Here is a 26,385-nt window from a genome sequence, read left to right as displayed (position 1 = left end):
CATAAATCTCCACCACAATGATTTGGAGACAGTTAACATGATAACGTATTGTGAAACAGCAAGCCGCAGACGTTTCTGCCAACTTTACTAGGAACAAATAAAAGAAAACAGCAAAAAAAAAAAAAAAAAAAAAAAGAGGAGGGGGAAAAAAAGAGGAAGCAGAAAGGAACATGCAGACAGTCAGTGCAACCGTCTGAAAGGTGAAACCGTGGCTTGAGCTGAGCTTGTGGTAAAAGCTGAGTTTACACAGGTATAGCGTACCTAGCTATCTCTGAACACCCCCCCCAAACACACACACACACACACACACACAGACCATCCTCCCCACCCACGCTCAGCCTACCCCCAGTCTGTGGTTTAATGATAGCACTGACATGTACGCCATTGTCCTCCCCCTCATTATGGGACGACTGGAAGAACTGGTCCTGACTGCACAGGCTTGCATATTCAAAACCATCATGTGTAATCAGACCCAGTGCTCCTGCTAACCTAATTTACACACACACAATCCAAGCCCTACAGCAAATGGAGGTGGCTGGGCTTTCTCTGCGCTCCTCCTCGGCACGACTGGATTAATGGAAAACTCGTGACAGAGATCGTCTCCTCTCCACACACACATACACACACTGCTTTCACCTTCACATTGGACCATCTCAGAGCGCTGTGAGTGCTCCACACTCACTCACACACACACATACATATGTACATTATATATATATATATGCACTGTAAAAAAATAATTGTTGTCTTAAAGTAAGTTACCTGTTTGCCTTAAAATTTTGAGTTCATTGAAATTAAAAATTTGAGTTAATACAATAAAGGCGATTGGTTTAATCAACAGAAATTCAAAATATTATGTTATCTGAACCACATTAATTACTGAAGTTGATTTTACAAAAGAAAAAATGTGATAAATCATGAAAATAATTTTTAGTGTGTTTTTAAAAAATACCACTGATTATGATATTTTGTATTGTCAAATATAAAATAATATAACACACTATGAAATAAATATTGCTTTTAATGCATATTAAATAGTGTAAGTGATTACAAAAAAATGTGCATAAAATTTATAAACATGTAATATTACTGTTATTATCACACAGCATACTAAAAGGCGGCCTGTCATTGATGTTGACCCAAAGAGGGCCCTCTACCACTGAGGACATCACTGAGGCTTTCCCTAAGGGTGCCAGCAAGAGAGAGAGAGAGAGAGAGAGAGAGAGAGAGAGAGAGAGAGAGAGAGAAAGAAAGAGAGAGAGAATAGGGAGGGGTAAAGAGAAAAGCACAGTCTCCCCCTGCCCTATATCTCCACAACGACATCCATACACACTCACATGCCACTCGGCAAGCCGTCTCGTCATAGCAGCATCTCCAATTTATGCGCCATAGATGACCAGGATGAGTACACTTGGCAATATATACAATTGCTGTTGTAAGATGAAGCAACGAGAAATCAAGCCTCAGAAAGAGAAAGGGAAAGAAAGCAAATATAGCAAATCTACTGCTGAACAAGCAATTTCACTAAGCGACAGTATCATATGAACAGCATGAAAATCCTACAAAATTATAACAGCATTGTTAAAAACAGTAAGAACAACAGGAATAATAATAACATAATTATTATGAAAAAAATGTTAATAACTGAATTGTAATACAATTAAAAAAGTTCTATGCTAACATTAATTCATATATATGTGTGTAATAAATTATTATTAAATTATAATTAAGAAAAAGTGATCTTAATTGAAGTAGTTTCCTGATCATCCAACACAATGTCTATATATTAAAAATATCTATACTGAAAGCTAAATTAATCAGAGTCACACACACACACATATATATATATATATATATATAAATATAAACTAAGGTTAAAAATCAAACATTACACTCCAGTCTGTGTTCCTGTATGTCAGAAACGGTGGGAAGTTTATTATTTTATTCAAATCAGGTACAAAAAGACGGACTACAACGCCTGTCTGTATCTTCCTGTAGCTTTGAGAAAAGCCTGAAAGAATTTCGAGACAATGCAAACGTTCTGCCAAACCACAACGCAAACATATGCACAACTCAGTCAGACATTTTCTGTAACACAGCGAATATCCTTACAGCAGCCCAACAAGCACACAAATCTGTTCAGAGCCTATAATAATACAGTGTTAAGTACATACACACAACACAGCGTAGTTTTACACTGCTTGAATATGGACGCGAGTTACTAAATGCTACGTGTTTAAGTGTTTCATGACCAGGTGAAACACAAAAGGCAATACAGACAACAAATACTGCAACAATATGACTTCCTAGAAATGAGTCAACTGCCATCAAAATCATTGTCCGCAAAAGGATTAGCCATGAATAGCCTTTCCATGAGTTTTTGAAGAGTGAGTGAGATGGCAAAGACCTTGCCTGCTGTCTTTGTTTTGTGATGGTGAAAGCCAGAGCAGAGAGAGAGAGAGAGAAAGAGAGAGAGGGGAAGGGAAAGGATAAGGGAGAGCTAGAGCGAGAGAGAGTCCATGCACAGCATCTGAATTATACTATATATACTTTTTGTGTGACGCTTGTAATTATTGCCACCCCTCTACTAGGGAGCCGAGAGACATTAAACCCCTGACTTATCTGTCCTTCTCCTCCCTCCCTCCCTTATTCTCTCTCCTAAAAACAGAGACGCTGGGCTGTCCACTATGCCCCCTTTTAAACGGTTAAGAAAAGGAAAAAGATTGAAATATAATAACGAAATCACACAATGGCTCTGCCTGCCAATTTCCCCTCACACACACACAGATTTTTGCAATTCTGTTGTAATACTTCTTCCTTGTATATATATAAAAAAAACAAAATGAATAGACCTATGCTTTCCAGACACTGCACAGTCTTAACCTAAAGAAGTGTGTGTCGTCCCTGCATTAGCTTCTTGGTTCATCTTGTTACGACACGTCGGGAAGGATAAAAAGGTCTTGGGATTTGTGTTTTTCTGACCTCTTCCCTGATTCCTTCGATATGGCCCGTGGCTATTTGACCCCGTCTATCCTCTCAACTCTCTTTGCATGCATGCCTTCCTTCATAAGCGTTCTCTCTCTCTTTCTCCAAAAAAAAAAAAAAAAAAAAAAAATTCATTACTTCAAACTAAGGACTTTTTCCCAGTGCAAAAATCAAACGCTCTCTTTTCGGCTGCTCTTTTGTTGGTCAAACTTGAGGTACATTTTTATAGTCTTGCTAACCCCCACAATCTCTGTGTATTGTTTGACCCCACAACATAACCCACCCCACTCTTTTCCCACTCTTCGCTGGCTCGGTAATGTTGGGTTTTTCCCTTCTCTTTCTTTTTTATCTTTCTTCCACTCACTCGGTGACCCCTGCTCCCTTGTTTCTTGCCGTCTGACCCCAAGTCTCTCAACCTCCCCCTCTCTTTCTTCCCCAACCCAGCACATCCATGAGCAGCTCGCAAACAGTCAGTCAGCTCTGGGTCTGTCTGTCCTTCCATTGCATCTCTTATGTTTTCTCGTTTTCTATCTCACTGTGGGCTACATTGTATCATTGTTATGGATCCACATTTCCGTTTGTTCTTATACCTTGGAAGGACTATCTATCTCTCAATAGCTCTTCGTTCACGCCACTTTTGAGGTCCCCATCTCATTTTTTTTTTAAATTCATGCTACACCTGTGGTCTTCATTAAGTTTTAGCTTTATTAAAATTCGAGCCCCTCGTCTATTTGTGGGGCAATTTCACCTCAATAGTTTAAGCTAGTTCGAGCTAAGCGTCCCGAAGTTGTTAGCCTTGTTTATAATTTGAACAGTCGTTTTCGTCGTATTTTTCTCCCTCAGGAGAACGTACGCAAGTTGTAAAATGCAATACTGATTTCATTCTCGTTGTCTTTGTTGCTGAAATTACATTTCATTGTTTTGATTTTTAGATGTACAAATTCACGCCGTATGTGTGGGTTTCTTGTTTTAAGTCATTTGCCGTCCTCGCTGTGTGTGTCGCGCGGCTCTTCGGGCTCTGTGAGCTCCGGCTGATCCGCTCCTGAGACCCGGGGCTCCGTCTCTATACCAAACACACTCCCCTAAACACTCACACACACTTCACACACATACACACACACACACATGCCTATCGATTTGCATGTGACTCCGGCTGGGAAGCAGCAAAGAACAACTTTAACGTCGCTTGGAATGAAAAATAAAACGAGAAAAGACGGTGAAAGTGACAGGAGCGAAAAGTAGAGGAACTGAAATGCACAGCAAAGGGCGGAAAAATCCACACTAGAAGGGACTCGAAAAAGTAACGATGGGCGCAATATTGAGGATTTCTGCTCGCTAAATGAGGGAGGAAATGAAAGTAAAGGACGAACGAGCATTTTGGTGTAAAAAATGGAAAAGCGGGAGACGCTTCCCGCTCAGCGGACGCGGACGGACTCGCAGGCTGGACTAAGACGCTCCTCTCCCGGCTACGATCGAGCAGAGCTCCCGCTACTCTCCCACCAGCCTCGCACATCGACACCCTCTCAAAAACCTCTTTCTTGACACTATTCGGTCCTTTTGTGACCCGTGTGAATACACGAACATGCAGAAGTGTGTTTTAAATCCAACTGTTTGGAAAAGGAATCGCTGTCTTGCCCTTTTCTTTTCTTCCAGTCATGAGAAGAGCGAGGACGAAGCCAGATGTAAACACAGGTAACGATACTAATAAACGGCAGCAAATAAAAGCAACTTGCATGAAAATAACTTGCGATCGCCTGTTCTTTATCCTGCTAGGAGAATAGGCAAAGCCGGGGCTGGTACGGCGAAATCCCGAAAGCCATCGCTTTAGTCTGTTATTGAAACTAAAGAGAATCGTAACGCTAAGAGAGAGAAAGACAGAAAGAAAGAGAAAGCAAAGTTACAACTTACAATGTTTGGCTGCCGCTTTGAGATCCTTGCTTTTTAATCCAGTATTGAGACGCTTTGGCTAAAGATCCCATCAAGGCAGTCCCTTTTGGTCAGTTTGCGTTTAGGATGATGGTAAAAGAAAGATCATTGTTGTTGCGGAGAGTAAAAAACCGGAGTATTAGTTGTAAAGGCAATATAAAAATAATTTGGATGCAAAGCAGGCGATGAGTCTTGTGTTAGAGGGAGAGAGGAAGAGGTGAAAGTGAGATCTGATGATTGAAAAGAAAAAAACTCTTTGGATCTTTATTCCTGCTAATTAGTTTCCTGCAAAAAATGGCTGTGATTAATTCAGTGCGCATGTGCTTCATTACACAGGCACGACGGGAAGGGCTAATTAGCCACCTTCTGGATCAATAAGATTCAGCAGAGAGCCGAGGAGAGAGAGAGGGAGGAGGGAGATAGAGGAGGGAGGGAGGGATGGATGGATAGATGGAGAACGAGAAAGAGGAAAGTAGTGATCGGGAATTGAAAATATGGAATTAAGTACAGCACAAAGTAAGAGTTGGATGAGAAGGAAGACACTGAAAGTTAATAGTGGAGAGGCGCGCGCAGCCCCTGCTGCACAGTGTTATTTGGTCGCGAGACGCTAGTTTAGATTTAGAAATCAAAACGTGTATGTTTATGAAATGAAATAGCGCAGTTTTAGCCTCGAAAACGCTAACTTTGGAGCGCTTACAAACCCCGACAAGTTCGTCACACTTTCAGTCGCCTCTTATTTAATAAAATCATCTTATGACAGGATCAACGCTGTTTAGATTTTCTTGTTTTTTCTTTCAGAATAGGCAAAAGTGAAACAAAGGCGGCTTTATGTGGACACTAATAAAACGCAACTCTCTTAGTGAAGCTTTATCGTTGCAAATGTTAAATAAGCAAAATACATCAGTGCACTTATCTGCTGTATCGTAAACAACAAACTCAAAATAGTAGGCTACTTTCAAAAAGTAGGCTTGTAACGACACGCATTTTGCATAAACACTCTATGTACTGACAAATCATTGAGAAAAATAAACACCTTCATTTTTAAAATCTGACTGAAAGGCTGAGCCTCTGAACTTCTGTAGTATAGGATCTATGAAAACACTGCGTAATCTTAAATGTGATCTGCATGCACGTTAACGATATAGGATTATATCTGTAGATTTTTTTGTGTTTTTATTTTCTGAGGTAAATATAGACTGCTAATTTAAATGACACGTTAGCAATATGCAGCATATGCATATAACATCGTTATAAAGCATAGTAATTTTTAAGTGCAATAAATTAAGTTGGACTTTTATCTCTCGTAGTAACACCTTAATATACAGCCTGTATTTACGCTCCCGGTCAGTCCCATCATACTAGATCTTGAGATGAGTGCACGAGGAGGAACCGAATGCGAGGAAAAACTGTGCAAAAGCAACCATGCACTTCCTTCTTTTTAGCTTTTCTGGACAAATTGAAATAATTCCTGTTAGAGTCAAACACAATATTGAGTTTGAGACGAGCAGTAACCTACATGATAAGAGATGCTTCTTCAGATATTGTCTTTAGGAGTATAGTACTCGATAGAAAGTTGAACCAAAAAGCACTGTATAGATTTTAGGCATATGAAAAATCTTAATATATGAAATTCTCTGGTTCTGTTCCCCCCTCTCTCCTCTCTCACACAGTCACACACAGTAGGTATATAGAGAGAGGGAGAGAGTGCAATGTAAAAATCACAAGTTCTTTAATGAACATTCTATTCCTCGGTGTAATTTAGTTACTTTGTGTCATGTTATAACATTACTTTAAACAGCTCAATATGTTGTTTTTAATATGTTATTTCAAGAATTTAAACAGAGCATTTGAAAAGACGCAATGTTTATTTAGTTATACATTTCAGTATCATGTAAATCGTTCCTTAAACAGGCAGCGGCATAAAACGACACGATAGGCTACGCGTTACATGCTATGTTTTTTTTTTTGTTTGTTTTTGTTTTTTTAATAATTCTCGATAAGTAGTGTAACTTTCAAGCGCGTGCGTTCAAAGAGGTGACATTTGATCAATAGTAACAACTGTAGTATAGATCGGTGGGTTTCTCCACAGGTTTGCTTTTTTCACTTTGCCCCAAAACAATTCTTCTACTCTTGGTGGTCACTTAAAACGCCCTCTTCCCGAATCAAAAGCGTGTATCCCAGTTCCGACCTTTGAGCCCAGGCCAGTGTCCTTTCTCATGATAATTCTATTGTTGATTCTCACTAAAGAAATGACAATTCCTCTCTCTCTCTCTCCCTCAATGACTACTTTCACTATTGACAACTCTAAGGGGCCCTAATCCTGCCAAATACAACTAACCTGCTTTTATCGATTACATAATGTTTATTGGAAAATGATCAGATATAACTTTTTAGTTGTTGTTGTGTTTTGTAAGTTGTTTTTTCTTTTTCCTTTTTTGGTTGCACGACGACATTTAGACAGAATGTATTTTGCCGAATTGTTTTTCAGAATACATGTTGACAAATTCCGTGCTGCCGCATTATACATAATGTATCTGAAATAATGCTAATAAATATGTGTATTGTGTGCTGTACAATTATAATTGATTGATGTTTGTATGTTAAACATTGAAGTGGTCATACAACATGCTATATAGAATAATAATGCTAACATGAAATGTCATATTTCAATGTAATAACACTCCAGTAAAATATTTTATGTTTTAATAAATATTTAGAATATAATAAGCATTGTATTTTATTTTATTTCCATCTCATGTCATATCATACAGAATATGTTGGAGAGCATGGAACTCCTCGCTTTGGGATTTTCAAGGAAACACACCTCTATGAAAGCCATTGAAGCATTATCACAAACGGCTATCGATGCATTATACAAACAATAGCAATATTAAACACATCCTCGTGGAATAATATAGGTTAGACGTGACAGTGCGCGTGGGTGTCCGTGTGTGTGTGCCCGCGTAAATGTAAGTTCTAGATTTAAAAGCGTATATTTTATTATTGCTGACGCGTGTAGTGCATAGATATGTGAAATGTTAAGCAGGACTACATATAACTTCCGTCACGTGCGAGGAAAAACAAGTGACAAATGAAAAGTTACAAAATAAAACGTCGATATGTTTGATATGCATACAGGCTTTGCCTTGAGAGAATCTTCAGGATTGGTGATGTGCCTGTTCTCTTGGGAAAGAGGGATTGTAAAAATGAATGAATGGAAAATAGAGTGCGTGAAGAGTTAGAGGGGCAGTGAGATAATAAGAGGCCGGTGCGTGAAAAGGGACAGAATCAGAGCTTGTCTGTCGCTTTGTAACCTGCCATGGCCAATCTAAGCACATTTGAATATGCAGTGTGGTCCTGTCTGGCGCTTGATAGCCGAATTTATGGACGCAAGTATCACCTCAGCTTCGTTTTCTTCAACAGATATACGCACATAATCGTCATTGCACGCTCTTTTAATGTGTTTCTTATCTGTTAGGTCCAATCCTAAATATGACTGGGAATGACTGAACAGACAACCAAATATGCATGACCAACCCCTCATGGTGAACATGCTGATTGATCTGACTGGAGATGTGTGCGTAAACCTCGGCCCATCGCCGTGCAAACAATGAATTCCACATATGAACCCTAAACTGCAGTAACAAAATCACAATCCGATGCCATTTTATTTATGATGAAAACAAAAAGCTATAATAGTATTGAGAGGACAAAAATGATAAAAACGGGTTTAAATCAATGTGCGTGTATGTATTTTTTTAGTAGGCCTATTTCAAAAACATCATGCACCACGCGTGCCACCATTGAAAAATGAAGAGCAGTAAGGAAATAAAAAGAGGCGAAAGCGTTCAGAAATAAAGACAGCTGTCTTTAAGGGCAAAGAAGGCGAAGAACGTTCACTGTAAAAAAAAAAATATTTTCATGATTTGTTATCACAACATTTTTTCTTTTGTCAAAGCAACTTAATTAATGTGGTTCAGATAACATAATATCTTGACTAAACCAATCGACTTCATTGTATTAACTCAAATTTTTAATTTCAATGAACTCAAAATTTTAAGGCAACCAGGTAACTTACTTTTTTAAGTTAAACCAATGATTCTTTTTTTTTTTTTTTTTTTTTTACAGTGTTGTAGTTCAGGTTAAATATAGGCACAGGGGATTTTGTTACTAAAATGGAAGCAAGTTCAAGTTGCATTCGCATAGAGCTATCAAAGGTTTTTCATCTTCATGCGTCCTTAATGAAAGAACATCGCGCTTAATTAACATTTTTCTGCATGGTTAACTAATGCAACTTTAACTTAGTCACCAGTCAACAGCAGCGGCTTTTTTTGGGAATGGGCCCTCCATGCACTGTCCGCAGCAGAGGAGGTGAGAGTTGGCGCATGGCTGGTCTGAATCACACACTGGGACTCATTGACAGCACAGGAGCATTGTCCGGTCTGAAGCCGCGGGTGGCGGCATGGGGCAGGACGTGTTACCAGGTGCAATGGCAGCGCCCTCTTATGTTCACTCTGGCCATGGGGCTCAAACACCACATGAACCTGCCTTGTCAGGGATATATGCTCCCTATCTGCCATCTCTATACGCGTCCTATGTCACCGGACAGTGTCAAATCAAGCACACATTTGCATAAATGTAAATGTCTGCTGGCAAATTAACAGATTCCTTGCTTCAAATTCCATCCACCATCATAAAACATCTTAACTTTACGCACGAAACCATATACTTGAAAGGAGTGCAGCGCGCACGACTTGTGTGAGTTTTTGGGGCCAATTTTAAAGCAGAAAAACAAAATATCATGACTTAGGAAAAATCTGATATGAAGGAAATCATAAATAATAATAATAATAATGCAGAAACAACCGCACTGTATAAATAAATAAACGCTCTAAGACAGAATAAATAATATTGCACTTACTGCTAAATTATTTTATGACTGTGTAACATCATGCTTCACATAGATAAAACGACATCCGTCTTATTATGATATAAATCAGCTCGCAGATATGATAAGCAGGTGAGTGAATCAAATATGATGCGCGTCTTAATTATGCACCTTAAAGACAAACAAAACAAACATCGTTATTTTTTTATTTTTTTACATACAGATGAAGACATGCCATCTCAAATGTCACTGTATGATGTTTATAAAAGACGCTGTTTTATTGACATGGTTTTATTATTTAATCGAAGAATCTAACTCCCTCCTAAATGCTTCTGAACTATAAACATTTAAATTAACTATTAAAGCCAATGAAAGCACTGTCAATAAAAACATACACTTGTAAGGAGAATGATGTTTTACAGTTAGGTTATAATCTGATACCACAAAGCACCTAAAATGTGGAACAAATATGTCCAGTATGAGAGCTGGACGCTCTTAATTAACGCAAAATGTCGGACACGCGGGCTAAATTATAAAATGTAGGCTATTGTTTTTACTGTGTCGAAATATTTGGATATTTCAATGATTGTGCTCATGAATACAACAGAAGGTTGTCAGGGGCTAAATATGTTCGTGTCTTTATGTTATGTGCTGTTACACATTATCTGTATGTTTTGTATACCGTAATATCTGCAAATAAAATCCAAACATCAATTAACATACGTTTTTAAATTGATTTTAGAAGCATAAATGTAAATTAATTAATTCATTAATTAAGGAGAACGACCTTGGTAATACATAGTTTCTTGTTTTGGGTAGACTGAAGGACGAATATTTTGAATAACGCACAACAGAAATGTCAATTTATCATCTTAATTATAAAAAACTTAATTTACCATGATAAACACTAATTAATCAAAGTTACAATATTTATGAAAAAAATAGCTCATATCTTGTGCTTCTTGAAAAATTACGCATTAACTTTTTTGATTAATTAATTAATTATGCAAATATTTTTTCTTCAAATTAATTAATATTTATCCTTACATTACATTCTGATATGATTTGGATCGTTGAAGTTACCTAATACTGCGTCCAAAAAGTGTAATTCAAAAACAAAATTAACATATTTGAACTCCAATTGTAGCTATATAAATTATGCAATAAAATAATAAACAAAATAAAAAACAACGAACAGGATATTTAAAAACCGTACGTTTGCATACAGACTGGTAAAATGCTGTGTATGGTGATGTTATTAGGCTCGGTTTCATTCGAGACCTGTTCAGATTCAGAAGCCTAAACGGTTTAGATGTATAAATGGATAACATATTTGGAAAAGACTTTTAAAAATATTAATTTATCATAACCTCTTAAAATAATAAGAAAAAAGCCGAACATGTGAATGTCAATCGAATAATAGCACGCAGTGTATCATAAAACACCTGCGTGCGTCCGTGTGTGTGTGTGTGTGTGTGTGTCCGTGTGTGTGTCACCGATCATCTTATCTATTATTACTTTAATCCAAAATCTACCTCGGCATTTTGCTGGCAAAATTCTATCATTATTGTTATCGATATCAGTACACGAGCTCTTAAAAGCAACACGTATACATATACAGTCATTTATGTTTCTAAGTAAGTGTATAATCTTCAGAAAACAGCAAAAGCACATTCAAATAAAGCTTTAAAAATCCAGGAACAGATCATATTCACTGTCTGCGCGGTTAAGCAGTACAAATGTATCTGTTCACGGTCGTGCAACAATCAGAAAGAAAAGCAGCCTGGAGCAAGTCTGCGTCCAGAGGAGCTACAACAACTGCAAAGCAGCTCATCCTCAGACCGCAGATTCTCTGCAACCTCCATTTTATCTTTGTGCAGGTAAGAGAATAACACAAACAAGAAGAAATAAAGCGACTTTCCGGTCTGAATTGAACTGCAACAAAATGATCTAAAGGAATCAAGAAAAAGGCAGAAAAGTGAAGATTCTCTTCGCGCAACATGCAATATATAGATTGAGTAAAGCGTGCAATCTGCGTATTTCAGGCCTGAACCTACATTTGAACTGAACAATTCTGCCAATATATGCGTTTTAACTATTCAATATGCATTCCGTTAAATTTAACAATTCTTACGAAACATTTAAGCATATAATAATAAACAAATATGACCACCTGACTGTCCTGTCCATAAAATAAAAGGATACCCATATTAATAGAAAAATGCGTCTTATTAAAGCAAAGCCTATATAGGCCTATATGTCCACAGTTCCCACATAAGTTTCATGTATAGCAGGTGGAAGCAGAAGACACAGAAGGGCAACAGCGACGTGGGGCTCCCGCCAAGGGTCACCGTGCAAATCCTTCCCCACTTCCATCATCTGACATCTATGGCAGGATTATGTGCAAAGCTTTGCTCAGGAAATCATTTCATCTCAAAGCGAAGACCCCGACTTTCCAACCGAGAAATACGGTGATTTCATGACCCAAATGCCATGAATAGTTAGCTTAAAAATTAGACAGATGACATTTTGTTGACAAATCTTTTCAAAGACAAATGAAAGAACAAACCTAGGAACAAATACTTCCATGCAGCCTTGTTTAATGTGTGTGTGTGTGTGTGTGTGTGTGTGTGTATGTGACTTTAAGAGACTCACAATTACTATATATTTAAACAGTTACCTGACAAACATCTAGTAATTATTAAGTAATTATGTATAAAATACTTAAATATGCAAATTAAATATTTAGTTAATAATTTTGAGTAAAACATTATGAAGACGAAAATGATGCATAAAGTCTTAATAAACAGAAAAGTGACATGAAATGCAGACAAAGCAAAATGCATTAAACTTATTTAATGTATTAATGAATTAATGTAATGAATTTATTAATATTAATTTAGATAGCAATGAATATAGTCTGAAATTGATGTTATATGCAAATGTAAAAAAAATGCACTAATAGCAATTGCAAAGTGTTTTTTAAAAAAAATAAGTGTAATTATGTTGACCATAATGAAAAAATAATGATATTATGAAATATACATAATGTGTTCAGTATCCTAATTCACAAATTTAATGTACAAGAATATCAGAATAAGAGCAAAGGTAATACGAGTAATTAAGGAACGAGGAGGAAAAGGCCAGGTGGAACAACAAATGCTGCCAAAGCCTAAAACCTGCAACTAGTCTTGTGGGTGATGTAGCTGTGGTATAATTGCAAGTGACCACAGCGGCTGGAACATAGTTGCACGGTGCTTAACCCTGCCATTTCCCCCGCCCCTGTGACCTCCAGGACTCGGAGGCAGGTGGGCTCCTGCAAAATTTAGGGTGGGGGTAGGGTTGACGTCAAAAGGGGGACAAGCTGTGCATCACGGCCAGTAACACATGAATGCTGCCCCGTAAGGGTCGACGCAGACCCCGTCTGGCCTTGGAGCTCCACACGCCCATAAAACAAGCCATTAAAAAAGCCGTTCACGGGCAAGGCATGAGCTCGTTAGGACAATTAACAAGAGAGGTGTTTAACTTGGCACTACATTAACACTCCAGGAGGGAAAACAGGCCACCAAACAACACGACTGTGTGTGTCCCCAACACAGAAAATTCAATGTCACATATAACGGATTATTTTCATTTGTTATCACATTTTTTTCTTTTGTCAAATCAACTTAGATAATTAATGTGGTTCAGAAAACACAATATTTTGAGTTTCTGTTGATTAAATCAATCTTCATTGTATTAACTCAAATTTTTAATTTCAATGAACTCAAAATTTTAAGGCAACTTACTTTTTTTAAGTTAAACCAACAATTCTTTTTTAAGTCCAGCTATACAGAGAGTAAACCTAAATAAATTACATATATGTTCCCCAGTCAATCAAAAGCATTAAATTGAACCATTTAGCCTTGCAAAATAACACTTCCATTATTAGAAATGTATTATGAAGGCCACAAACATACAACTGCATTCGCTATCTCTACACAGACAAAGCATCGGGACGTCCTTTTCAGGAACTGGACGACGGCATCACCGCCACAATATTAGTCAGTATGCGAGGCCAGCGGGAATTATTCCTCTATTTTTGTCTCACAGATCTAGCAAAGAGACAGGAGCTGGGCTGTGTCAAAATGACACATTCAACTCATCCATAATGAAAGTAAATAAGAAGTGTGATAATCTGCATTTCATGTATTTTTGTACATCATGGACTCTGCGATATGCAGAAATTCGTTCCTTGCAGAGAAAGAGACTATGACCGAGAGAGATAAAGGGAATTGCTTCTCCCATCCTCTGTTTAGAATTGTAAATATGGCGTATAGGCATTGCTGCTGTCCAATTACATATATCTTTCATGTATGAAATCATGCATGGCTCTTTTTACCGCGAGGCCAAGGAGGGCCGGCACAAAGGGAGCGACCCCGGCCGCGGTGCAGTACATCCCTCATGCAGAGCGGGGTCTGGTGCCGGAGCCCTGGGCTAAGAGCACTGTTCCATTAGCGCTCTCGGATGGAGGGGAAAAAGGAGGGTGAAGAGGAGAGAGGGGGGAGACTGGCTCTCCTGACGGGGGCGTTCACCGCTTATGACTTCTTCTGACTTACGTTTGTCCTGTTGTGAGCGTGCCTGACCCCTCAGACCCTGTACCTTTGACGTAGCCCTTCGCGAGAGCCCATTTCGGAGTCGCTAATTAGTTTAGCAGAGATGGATTTTTTTGCTTAATGCTTTGAAGTGTTGTATTTTTTTGTTTTAAGCAAAAAAATAATAATAAATGAGCAAGATGCACGGAAAGCTTTAGTGCTCCATCTGTTAGGTTATTTATTTATTTGCTTTCTCCTTCCCCACAAATGACAGCTCCCCGCTGAGTATTAATATGAAATGACCTAAATTTGGCAAAATTACTTTGAACTTTTCAAAACAAAGGCCCTGCTCTCTTCTCGGAACCTGGCTGATTCCCAGAGAGTCTTGTGTGCTTCATCCTTGGCCGTCTGTTTTCTTTTTAAATGCTTAATTCTATAAACACTATTTACTTTCATTCAGGGTTACACTGAGAGCAGCGAATACCATCATTTTGAACAGCTAAAGAGCATGTATGTCTGTCATGTTAGTGAAACAAAAATATCACTGCTTAACATTTACACACGAATATGCTAGTCACCGGGGCAGCACGGTGTGGCTGTTTTGTAACTACACTGTAAAATGTTTATAGAATTAACTTAAGATGTACCCCATGTGGTAACATTTAAATTAATTGGTTTTATTCAAATCAAATAAATCATTTCATAATCACCAAATACACCAATGAAAGTCATTTTAAGGGCCAGATCAGACTGAAAAAACTCCATAAGGCAACAACTACAATGCACAATATAGGTGAAATGGTCAGAGGAACATTAAAAATTAAATTTGTGTGGCAAAGTATTCAGATTCAAGGTGAGAAATTTGTTCATACCGCATCTCTCATCATAAACGTACAAAAAATTACTCTCAAGTATTAAATGAATAGATTCTGGGTTAATGCAAGTTAAGCTCAATTGACAGCATTCGTGGCAATGTGTTGATAACCACAAAAAGTAATTTCAACTCTTCCAACAAAAAAAGTTACAGTGAGGCACTTTCAAAGGAAGTATCCAGAAATGTGAAAGTTAAAAAAAACATTAATTTCTCTGTAAAAATGATGAAGAAAAAGTTGACAGCTGAAATAATACACAAGTTTTAACAGTCATTTTAGGGTTTTATGCATTATATATTGTAATGAAGTTGGATATACAGAATAAGGGTAACACTTTATTTTAGAACATGTAGTTACTTAATATTACTCAGTACTTAAAATAAAGTGTAAACCTTTATTTTAAGGTGTATTTTTTACACTGTAATTATACATTTAAGTACTGAGTAACATTAAGTAACTACATGTTCTTAGCATAGGGTTAGGATTGAGGTTTGGTTTAGGGTTAGTTGCATGTAATTATGCATAATTTATAGTTATTACTATAGTAACTACATGTAACAATGACACTGAAAAATAAAGTGTTACCAAATAAGTGTTACCAGAATAAGTTTGTATGCAATTTTTCATACTATTTCATAAAATTCTAAAATCATGTTAACATACATTGTCTTGTATGAGTAACAATGCGTATTTAAATGTTCAGTTACACTTTATTTTAAGGTGTCTTTGTTACACTGTAATTATACATTTAAGTAATATTAAGTAACTACATGCGCTTACTATAGGGTTAGGATTAGGGTTTGGTTTGGTTTAGGGTTAGTTGCATGTAATTATTGCTATAGTAACTATAACATATGTAACAATGACACTGTAAAATACAGTGTTACCAGATTTTCATGAATTGGCCCTATTACACTGTTAGTGTCTCGCTTTTTGTAAGAAAGTCGAAATTCTTTTTTTTTTTTTTTCTTTGTGCCTTTCGATTGAGCTTAACTTGAATTCGGAATATTCCTGTAGCACAACCTAACGTGAAAATATGCAAGTGCCAATGATGTTAACGTGTGTCTGTACACTCTTTCTTTTCTATCAGTCAATCTATCAATCACCTTCTCATTTTCTTTCCAGGACTTCCCTGCACCTAAGCATCTTTGAGCCAAACAAATTCAATCAGCACACATTCCCTCTAATCCTACAGCAGCAGACAGGTGATTGAGTCTTCAAACCGGGAAGCCTTTATCTACAGTGGGCTCTCCTGTAGGCCCAGCATGGAGGAGAGGCAGCCTATGTGGGCGTGGACGCAGGGGGGCCAACTGGGCTTCAAAAGCCTCCGAGGAGCTTTGGGGGTGTTGCCAGCAGGAAGAGAAGTGACTTCACAGCCTTACCTGATGGGGTTTTTGGTTTCAGTTGCCACCGCTCGGAAGCCCTCTCTGACCGCGTCCTTCTTTTCAAGTGTCCGTTTGAAGTGGGCGCCGGAAAGGTCACAACCCTTGCGGTCGCAGCAGGTTTGGTGCAATGGCAGGCGGATGGCCGTAATCTATCGCTAGTGCTAAAGCTATCGTTTTTTTCTTCTTCTTCTTTAGTTTTTTTGGTCTGTTGGTATATTCAAAAGTAGAGAAGAACGTAAAGCTTTCAGATCCAGTGCCTCGGCACTATTAGTAAGTCCCTTGGCAAGGGCTTGGGATGATGTAGTCCTATAATTCCAGGTATTTCCAGGTTTTTTTTCAAAGCTACGAGACCCGGTTATGAGATTTGGTTTGAAGCATCCACAGTCTGTGGAAAAGCCTTTCGGAGTGATAGCGCCACCTAGGGATAAGAAATAAAAACAAGCTATTAGCATTCACAGCAAAAGTTCTTTCATGTAAAGGAACAAAGGATGAAACAAGGAACACATTTAATAGATTCTAACACAGACATATAAACACACACTTTGCCTTTTCTAAAGCAGAGCCGAGAGGAGGTGAGGCCATTGTTAGTTATGCTCCATAAGTGAGTGCAGATTTTTCGCTTTGCGTGCTCGTTCCCCCTGAGAAAGAGCGGCTAAATCTCTTTCAGGAGGGGAGGACACAGAACAATATGGCTTCTATCAAGTCTTTTGAATTCTGTAATAAGCTGTTTTAGAGAACAGAAAATTAATATATAATTATTTTTATTACTGCTGCAGGACAAAACCTTATGATTTTCCAGATTACATTAAGTAATAAGTGCATTTCTTTGAGTAATTTTTCCTCTTGTGGCATTAGAGGCTCTTTCTCTCCATAAAAGAAGAAGGGGGAGAAAAAAAAAAAAAAAACGAAATTTCCGGAGAAACTTAATTTCCCCCATAACCAGAACAAGACATATTCCTGTAATAACATGCATAATTGTGCACTCTGCGGAAGATCTCTCATACACAACAACAAAGCCACTTAGACAGTACATATTTATTCACATGTCAGTTCCAACATTGAAAGAGAAAAAAGGAGGAGGGAAAAGCAAAAGGGAACGCCACATGGGGCTGGGATAGAAAGCCGAGTAAATGTGTCTATCATAGGCTACGGCTCTGACAGCTCTCGCCTGTGCTGCTTGGGCTTCAGTTGAGGGAATAAAGGACAGAGAAGGAGACAGACTGTGATTTCTGAACGGTCCCCCTGGAGTCTCTTCTATTTGGCAACATTTTTATGATTATTTTTACCTCTGTGGATAGAGCAGGGTTAAAGATGCTGTTTAATTGTTCCCAAGAGCTCTTATTAAGTTGTTGATGAGGAGCTCCAGGGAGAAGCACTTAAAACTGCAACAAAAACAAGCAGTCGAGGCAGGCGCGTTTGTGAGGGGACGGAGGAGGAGGTGCGACGGGGGTTCCGAGATTGACGGTAAATGGATGGAGTGTGAAGGTCTTAACTTTTTTGACGCCGACTTATGCCTATGCTTGCAGGTCTGTCTCTGCGCCAGGGCCGTTACCACTATAGACAATGAGGGGGACCAGTCCCTGCCAAGAATTAGAAACCGCCAAATTGTTCCCCTCAATATTTGATACTTTTGATGCTACTATGCTGCATTTCATTAGGCACTGCTCTGTTTGTTGTTTGGATTACAAAAAGTTTGTCTCTGCGATCTAACAGTGATCATCAATGACAAAAAGATTGAGATGGTGAGAAGGTTCACATAAGCCAAACATCATGCATCAGTTTTAATGGTGAAAAAGAGTAAGGTAAGATGTAAGTAGCTAAACATTTAATATCTATGTTTTATGATAGAAATGTAAAACAACCAGTGATGCAAACCACTAAACTTTTTCACCTTTTTGAATTGAAAATACAGGCTATAATTTATGTGATTCATGTAATTTATGTAACTGAATGTGACAAGAACCATTAACGGAGCTGTTTTCAACACACTCTAAAAATGCTGGGTTAAAAACAACCCAAGTTGGGTTAAAAATGGACAAACTCTGCGACTGTGTTGTTTTAACCCAGCGGTTGGGTTAAACGTTTGTGCAATGTGCTGGGCAGTTTTATTTAACCCAACTATTGTTTAAAAATTACTAAATGGCTGGCTTAAAATAAACCCAAAATAGGTTGGAAATTATTTAAAAAAGGGTATAATTTATGTGATTCATGTAATTTATAACTGAATGTAACAAGAACCATTAACAAAGCTGTTTTCAACATATTACACTCTAAAAATGCTGGGTTAAACACAACCCAAGTTGGGTTGAAAATAGACAAACCCAGCGGTTGGGTTAAATGTTTGCCCAACATGCTGGGCAGTTTTATTTAACCCAACTATTGTTTAAAAATTACTATATGGCTGGTTTAAAATGAACGCAAAATAGGTTGGAAATTAAAAATCAGACACATAATTACAAAAGGCAACAATAATAATCGAAAGGCGAACATTTATTAATACGCATTAATTAATAAGAAATCAGTGGGTTTATCCATTTTCAACCCAACTGGGGTTGTTTTTAACCCAGCATTTTTTAGAGTGTAGGTATATGATTAAGAGTGAATGTGTGCATTAAAAATAAATAAATAAAAAAAAAAAAAATATATATATATATATATATATGTGCATACAGTTTAAATTTATAACAATAAATTCCAGTTATTCTAATGGACTTCTTTCCCCTTTTTTATTCCCCTAAATCTCTTTAAATCTTTATATCTATTTAATTCCTCTAAATAAAAAGACCATAACCTGTCTTTGGGGGCGGGGCGGGGCTATCTGGCCAATGATGGGAAAGCCTGTTTGTGGTTTTTGAAACTCTTTTGGGTGACTCTAGTTTTACAGAAACTACACTCTACAAATAGCTCTAAATAAACGAAGAATCAATACTGATACTTGACAAAGGTCTGACTGCAAAAAACTATTACAACATACTGTACTGGTTAAACTTGGACAACACTAAATGAGCAGTTCAATCGCATGGGTGCGTCACAAACACATGCATCCTGCAAAGCACCTATGCTGTGCTCTCTCAGGCCATACCTCCCCATTCACACCTTCTCCACTGGGCAGACTGTGGCCTTACGCTGGGCGGAGCAGCGGAACGGAGCGGATCTGGATCAATACCCCAGCCTGCAGCGCAGCAGGGCCGCGGGCCATCCCTGACCTGGGCTATTGATCAGCCGCTCCTCGGCTGCCAATAGCAATGTGCTAGATGTGACACAGGGGCTGAGAGCAGACAGGCGGCTGAGGGATGGGGGAATGTGTATCGCCAGTGGCAGCCCCACAGCACAGTGAAGATAAAAGTCAATTCCACTTAACCAAATCACTGACAACTAAATAGTTAGTGGACGGAGGAATGTGCAAGGTCTCAGGTGGTGGCAGCTGGCTGCATGGATGACTGGGAAGCCGGGATTCCCAGGATTCCCCTCACCTGCAGTGGGAAAGCCCTACAGTATGTAGGTGCCGCATGACCAGGTCAAAACTAATTCTTATACATGTGAAACACTGGCACTGCAAGACCAACAGTTCCAAAAATCACTTTCATCTAATGACAAACAAACTACATTTCTGAGAAATGCTGTTGATATTTGGAATCACCAAAACAAACACGCCCCTACCCACACAGGCACCTCCCCCCTAATGAGTGTATACGCCCCCTACTGCTGATTGGCTACAAGTGTGTTTTGGTGCTCGGTCCGATCCACTTTCAACACCGTTTCTCAGAAATCACTTACCTTTAACAGACTTTTAAAATGATTTTTTTTTTTTAAATAATGTATTATATTTATATTATTTATAATGCAATAATTTTCTATAAAACGTATTATTTTTTATAAAAAAAAATATATTACATTTTATTAAACTTAAATTTAAACTTAGCATGTCTTAAGTTCTTAAAGATTCTTTAAATAAATAAATAAAATAAAATAAAATAAAATAACAAGAATTATTTAAAATGCTATATTTCTTAGTAAATTATTTGGATATTAGACACTCATCATGTAGATTTAAAGATCTGTTCGTGTTTGCGTACAGCACTCGCAGGCGGCCCATCTAATCCATCTTCCAGGCAGCCATTAGCAGTCCATATCAGAGTAGTTTACATGTCACTTTACTGCTCCACTGCCTGTTCATTGCTATTCTGTAGCCAATGGCCTGCTTGTCCATTCAACACCTATCTAAGGCTTCATATCTCTTCCTTTAATTACTGACTGACAGGAAGGCAATACTGAACACTTCATTATAGAAGCAGCCCAATGACCAGCTACCATAGCCCAAGTCTCTCTGGTCAGTCCGACATGCACTGCCTAGGTCAGCAAAGGTCAGTCACCCTGAATTTATCAGGCAGGAGTTGACCGAGCCCAGCCAGGTCATCGTACAGCAGGGGCAGTGACCTTGGCTGACTGCCTGCATCACGTATTGATCCAGCCGTTTATGTCAAGGCCACGCTAATCACCAATAGCAGAGTCTCCAAAGGACGGTTAAGCACCAGTGGATGTGTCTGTGACTGAGACTAGAGAGAACACAGGGGGGAAAAAAAAAAAGAGTTGCAAGGTTTCTTGCTTATGAAAATGACTCAGCTTAAGTAACTTTGCTTTATGTAAAGGTGCTGTCGCATTAGCAAAATTTTGTGGGCAAAAAATATTTATTATCGATTGTCAATAGTGTTGCGATATATGAAGCACATCTCACAACAGTCACTTTCAAACCAAGCAGCTTTCTGTTCGTCAATGCAGTGAATTTGCATGACCAACTTAACCCGATGCAAAATCTGCATGGGGAAATCTTTCACCCTTACGTGAAATTCCCAATCTCATGGATTCCTATTGAAATGACTGGATTTCACCCACAAAATTTCACAGAGCAACTGTAAATTAAAATTGAAATGTTTGATCATTCTGGCATTATGTACTCATGACTTTCTGTCTTCTATGGAACACAAAAGGTAAGTATTTTCAATGCAATCATTGTAATCAGCTAATACAGTTCATTTTCTCTGAAAATCAGAGAGATCAGATACTTAAATTCAGTGACCCAATGATCCAGTCGCAGTGGTTAACAGCCCACTGCAATGGATGATTATCGGTGAATAAAGGCATATTTGGAAAAGATACTAGTAAATTTCTGCCAGGCCATTATCCATTAAGTTTACGGACATTTTCTTTAACCCTAAAACACTACACAATGCAATGCGTAACTCAGAACGGTAGCACTTTATTTTACAGTCTTGTTTTGCATGTGCATACTATGTACTTATTATTACAGTTATAATAACTAGGTTATAACTAGGTACTAACACTGAACCTATCCCTAAACCTACTTTCGTGGGTAACTACACTGTACGTACACTGTAATTACATGTACTGTTAAATAACGTGTAACCTCCAGAATATGGGAAATACACTTTTAATTAGAATGTACTTTTATTATACATTTAACCCCCGTTTAACCCTATTATATAGTTAACTCGGAGAGGAGTTTCCTGTACCTGAAAATGCTAGTTAATGCTATTGCATTTGACTAAAATTTACTGACTTTACTCACCCAGAGTCTAACAACTTCCCAATAAACTTTTTGACACTTTTTTGTATTTTATTTATTTATTTATTTTCTCCACAATGTAACACTTGTGATGTTCCCAGTCAAAAATGACCGGCCTACAAAACATGGCGTATAAATCTCTCATTATGCTACCTTATGACCAAATATTGGATCCAATCTTTTTGTCAACTTGTTTTCTTTCAATTGGGACAGGGTTTATATTTCTTTTTGGAATTGATTGATTTTATTTATCTGAGCTTATGTACCTTAGTTTTTGAGTGAAAAAAGCGGATAATTTTGTCAAGTTTACATAAAATATGAAAAAAAAACATAATGGCACGGTTTATCATACTAGTGTGCTTTAATGTTTAACCAGGAAATTTGTTCTGAAATGGTTTTATTTTGGTTTTACACAGGGGTTAAGATAGCATCATTTTTGAATCTTGAATGCTCCATTCACTTCAATTGTGTGGAAAAGAGTACCTAGTACAATATTCAGAATATCTCCCTTTATGTTCCATGTCCAGTCACACAGGCTTAGAATGGCATGAGAGTGAGTAAATAATGATAGCAGTTTTTAAATAATTTTTAGATGAAATGTTATACTTTAAGTGCAGCCATATGTATGTCAGATATCAAACTTTTTAACACCAAAATCTAATGTCCAATTAAAGCCCTGCGTCCCTTTGAAACCAGTTCATTTAAAGGGACACAGCAGTAATCAGCACCTGAACAAATCAGTGTTAGATACTCTCATAAGCCTAAACTGTTTGTAAGATTAAGCAGCTGTCAGCTTCTGTGTAGACCCGGCTTCAATAGTATGCATGTGAGCAATTCTGAGAAAGTTTCATACAAATGTGTGTGTATTTGTGTAACCGAACTTGTGTAAAACCCCTTTCCCTGTGTGTTAGAGTAGCATAGTGCCAGCTGCTCTTCAGATCTCTCTCTCGCTCGGCATCGCTCGCATTAAATGACAATAAAGGTCGGGAATCTGCGGAGCAGGAGAGACGAGCAGCTATTTCAACCCTTCTTGCTTTATTACGCTTTGTTCCGTTTAATCAAAAAAGTGATGCATGCAGATAACCCCTTTTTTAAAAAGACCTGATAAACAGAAACGATTGCATCTCTAAATAATAGATGATATCCTGGCTTCATACAGACACGTATATAACGGGAAAATAATTGAAGACAACAATGTCCTATAAGAGACCCACTTGAGCAATGCTGATTCAGAAAGCTTCCTGACTTCAAACGCTCTGTCATAAAGTATGGATAATCCCTTAAGAAAGGCGTGCGTCTGTTTACAATTTTCTTCTAATTAAGGCTACAGAATAGGGCGATCTTTGTTCAAATTGATGCGTGTTGGTTGGATTTTGGCAGAAAACTGTATCATTGGAAAAGTGTGTGTTTGTGGGGGGTTACGAAGTAACGAAGTAAACAATAACATCCTAATACAATCTCAGTGTCTGAATAAATATTCTTGCATCTGTCTACATATGACACACTTTCAGACAGGAAAACAGGTTTTCAAAACAACAAATTAACCAAGACTTTTTTCTTTTCTTTTTTTTAAACAATAACCCTAGTTTTAGACAGTAATCCCAGTGGTCTACGTGAATTCGAGAGTATCTCAGACACTGCATCAAAATGAAGTTTTGACCTCAATTTGTCTTGACTTCCCTCAAAAGCTGGGCACTTTCTTATCTTTGTTGTGTGTGAATTTAAATCGGTTATGGAACAAATCAATCAGAGCAACAAAGAGCAAAACAGCCCCAAAATAAGCCCCAGAAGGAAAATGGGACAATTACGTTTGGACACATCCCTCATGATATTCCCTTTAAAGGACATGTCATATGTCAGTAGCTGGATATCAACAACAGTTTAAAGAGATATGAGCGAGGCGATCCCGTCAGACCCACGTGATGATGGTTTATTTGAGGGTGCTTGAAAAAAAGCTGTAAAAACACTACTGCATACTGTAGACTACATGGATCACGGATAACTTCTTTACAGACAGACACGGGAATATCAATGGTACCCTATTAGTGTAAAAAAGAAAATAAATAAATAATGTGTTGTGGGTGATAGCAGGACTCTAAACACCATAGATGTTTAGAATAGTGGACAGTCGGTATCAGTTTATTTTGGGTTAGTTCACCCAAAAATAAAATTTCTGTCATTAATTACTCACCCTCATGTCGTTCCACACCTGTAAGACCTTCGTTCATCTTCGAAACACAAATTAAGATATTTTTCATAAAATCCGATGGCTCAGTGAGGACTGCATTGCCAGCAAGATAATTAACACTTTCAATGCCCAGAAAGCTACTAAAGACGTATTTAAAACAGTTCATGTGACTACAGTGGTTCAACCTTAATGTTATGAAGCGACGAGAATACTTTTTGTGCGCCAAAAAAACAAAAGAACGACTTTATTCAACAATATCTAGTGATGGGCGATTTCAAAACACTGCTTCATGAAGCTTCGAAGCTTTACGAATCTTTTATTTTGAATCAGTGGTTCGAAGTATGTATCAAACTCCCAAAGTCACATGATTTCAGTAAACGAGGCTTCGTTACGTCATAAGTGTTTCGAAATTTCAATGGTTCACCACTTGGGGGGCGTGACTTTGGCAGTTTGATACACCCTCTGAACCACTGATTCGAAACAAAAGATTTGCAAAGCTTCGAAGCTTCATGAAGCAGTGTTTTGAAATCGCAAATCACTAGATATTGTTGAATAAAGTCGTTATTTTGTTTTTTGGCGCACAAAAAGTATTCTCGTCGCTTCATAACATTAAGGTTGAACCACTGTAGTCACATGAACTGTTTTAAATACGTATTTATAACTTTAAGTCGTTATTCGTTATTCATTATTATAACATGCGATGCGATGCAATGCAATAATAATAAAAAAAAAGACTAGACTGACTACATTAATTATGGGTTAAATGAAGATATTAATATTACTTTTACTTAAAGTTCCAATAAGATTTTAAATACATTTTCATTTACTACTCTACAAAAAGACAATTTTAATATGGTTCATTTGTAACTTTATAGGAACTAGACAAAAATTAGGTTGATGCTAAGATGGATTGGTTATGTGACATCCTCAAAAGTCAAAAACAAAACAATAAAATTCAAAATAAACAATTTTAGGACTGTGTTGGCCCACCATTCGATTTAAAAATGTAAAATCTGGATCCTGAAATAAAACCTGTTTGGAACCACAGGTCTAATACTTATGGAAGCTTGTTTCCACCACTGAATAAAAAATAAAAAGGGTAACTGCAACTTTTTATCTCACAATTCTGACTTTTTTTCTCTCTTTTTTTCTTTCTCAGAATTGCATGATATAAACTCACAATTGCATGTTATAAAGTCAGAATTGTGACTTTTTTTCTCAGAATTGCGAGTTATAGATATTAGGGCTGCACGATTTATCGCGATTAAACCACACACGATTTGGCAAAGGCTGCGATTATTTAATGTGCAGCTTGTCAGAGCTTTACGGCTCTGTGATCAGTAGTAAATGCTTCTCCATCTGAAAGCTAGAGGGCGCTCTTGCGCAGAAACTCTAAATATGCCCTGCCGCAGAAGAAAACACGCGTCATATCGCTGTAGCTGAATAAACAGAAGATTGAAACGCTTTGATTGATTAAACATGGCTAATAAACACACAACTGCCTTATTCTGTGTAAGAAGCCACATCATCTCACAGAAGGATGCTCAACTGTCGTTATGAAGTGAGTAAAAACATGTTATTAAATGGTGTCTTTTGTTGGACAAGTTGTTAATAAATGCTTCTCATGTCTGGAAAGATGTTTGACGCGTGTTGCTTCTTCAAATGTACATTATAAGCAACTCAAACTCGCAGTGCTTTCAGATGGATTAGCATTTTAGAGCCATCCTTCACTGACAAGCTGTGCATAAAATAAATAAATAAATAATCACAGCCTTTGCGATTTCATAATCGCACTAAGAATCATGTTTAAGTGATAATCGCGTTTAAGTTCAATGTTATTTTTCGTATTGTGCGATAAATCGTGCAGCCCTAGTTTATATCTCGCAATTCTGACTTTATAACATGCAACTGCGAGTTATAGAACTCTGAGAAAAATAGTCAACTCGCAAATGCGAGTTTATATCTCACAATTCTAACTTTGGC

The 26,385-nt window shown here is 37.7% G+C and overlaps 1 protein-coding gene and 1 long non-coding RNA gene across 3 annotated transcripts in view; both read right to left on the bottom strand.

The window, feature by feature from the left end:
- The window catches only part of zfhx3b (zinc finger homeobox 3b), a 168,764-nt gene extending 161,148 nt beyond the window's left edge, over window positions 1-7,616 (bottom strand). For both annotated transcript variants that reach the window (XM_051898497.1, XM_051898498.1), the window contains exon 1: window positions 4,894-7,616. The gene's annotated coding sequence lies outside the window, so the exon portion shown is untranslated. The remainder of the gene's footprint in view (window positions 1-4,893) is intronic.
- Window positions 7,617-16,919: 9,303 nt separating this feature from the next.
- LOC127515176 (uncharacterized) overlaps window positions 16,920-26,385 on the bottom strand; it is an 84,201-nt gene continuing 74,735 nt past the window's right edge. The window contains exon 4 of the long non-coding RNA XR_007930778.1: window positions 16,920-17,048. This is a non-coding gene — a long non-coding RNA (uncharacterized LOC127515176). The remainder of the gene's footprint in view (window positions 17,049-26,385) is intronic.

This window comes from Ctenopharyngodon idella, chromosome 7 (assembly GCF_019924925.1).
Source record: "Ctenopharyngodon idella isolate HZGC_01 chromosome 7, HZGC01, whole genome shotgun sequence".
NCBI classification, from domain to species: Eukaryota; Metazoa; Chordata; class Actinopteri; order Cypriniformes; family Xenocyprididae; genus Ctenopharyngodon; species Ctenopharyngodon idella.
Note: the sequence above shows the minus strand (reverse complement) of the source record. Positions and strands in the feature narration are given on the sequence as shown.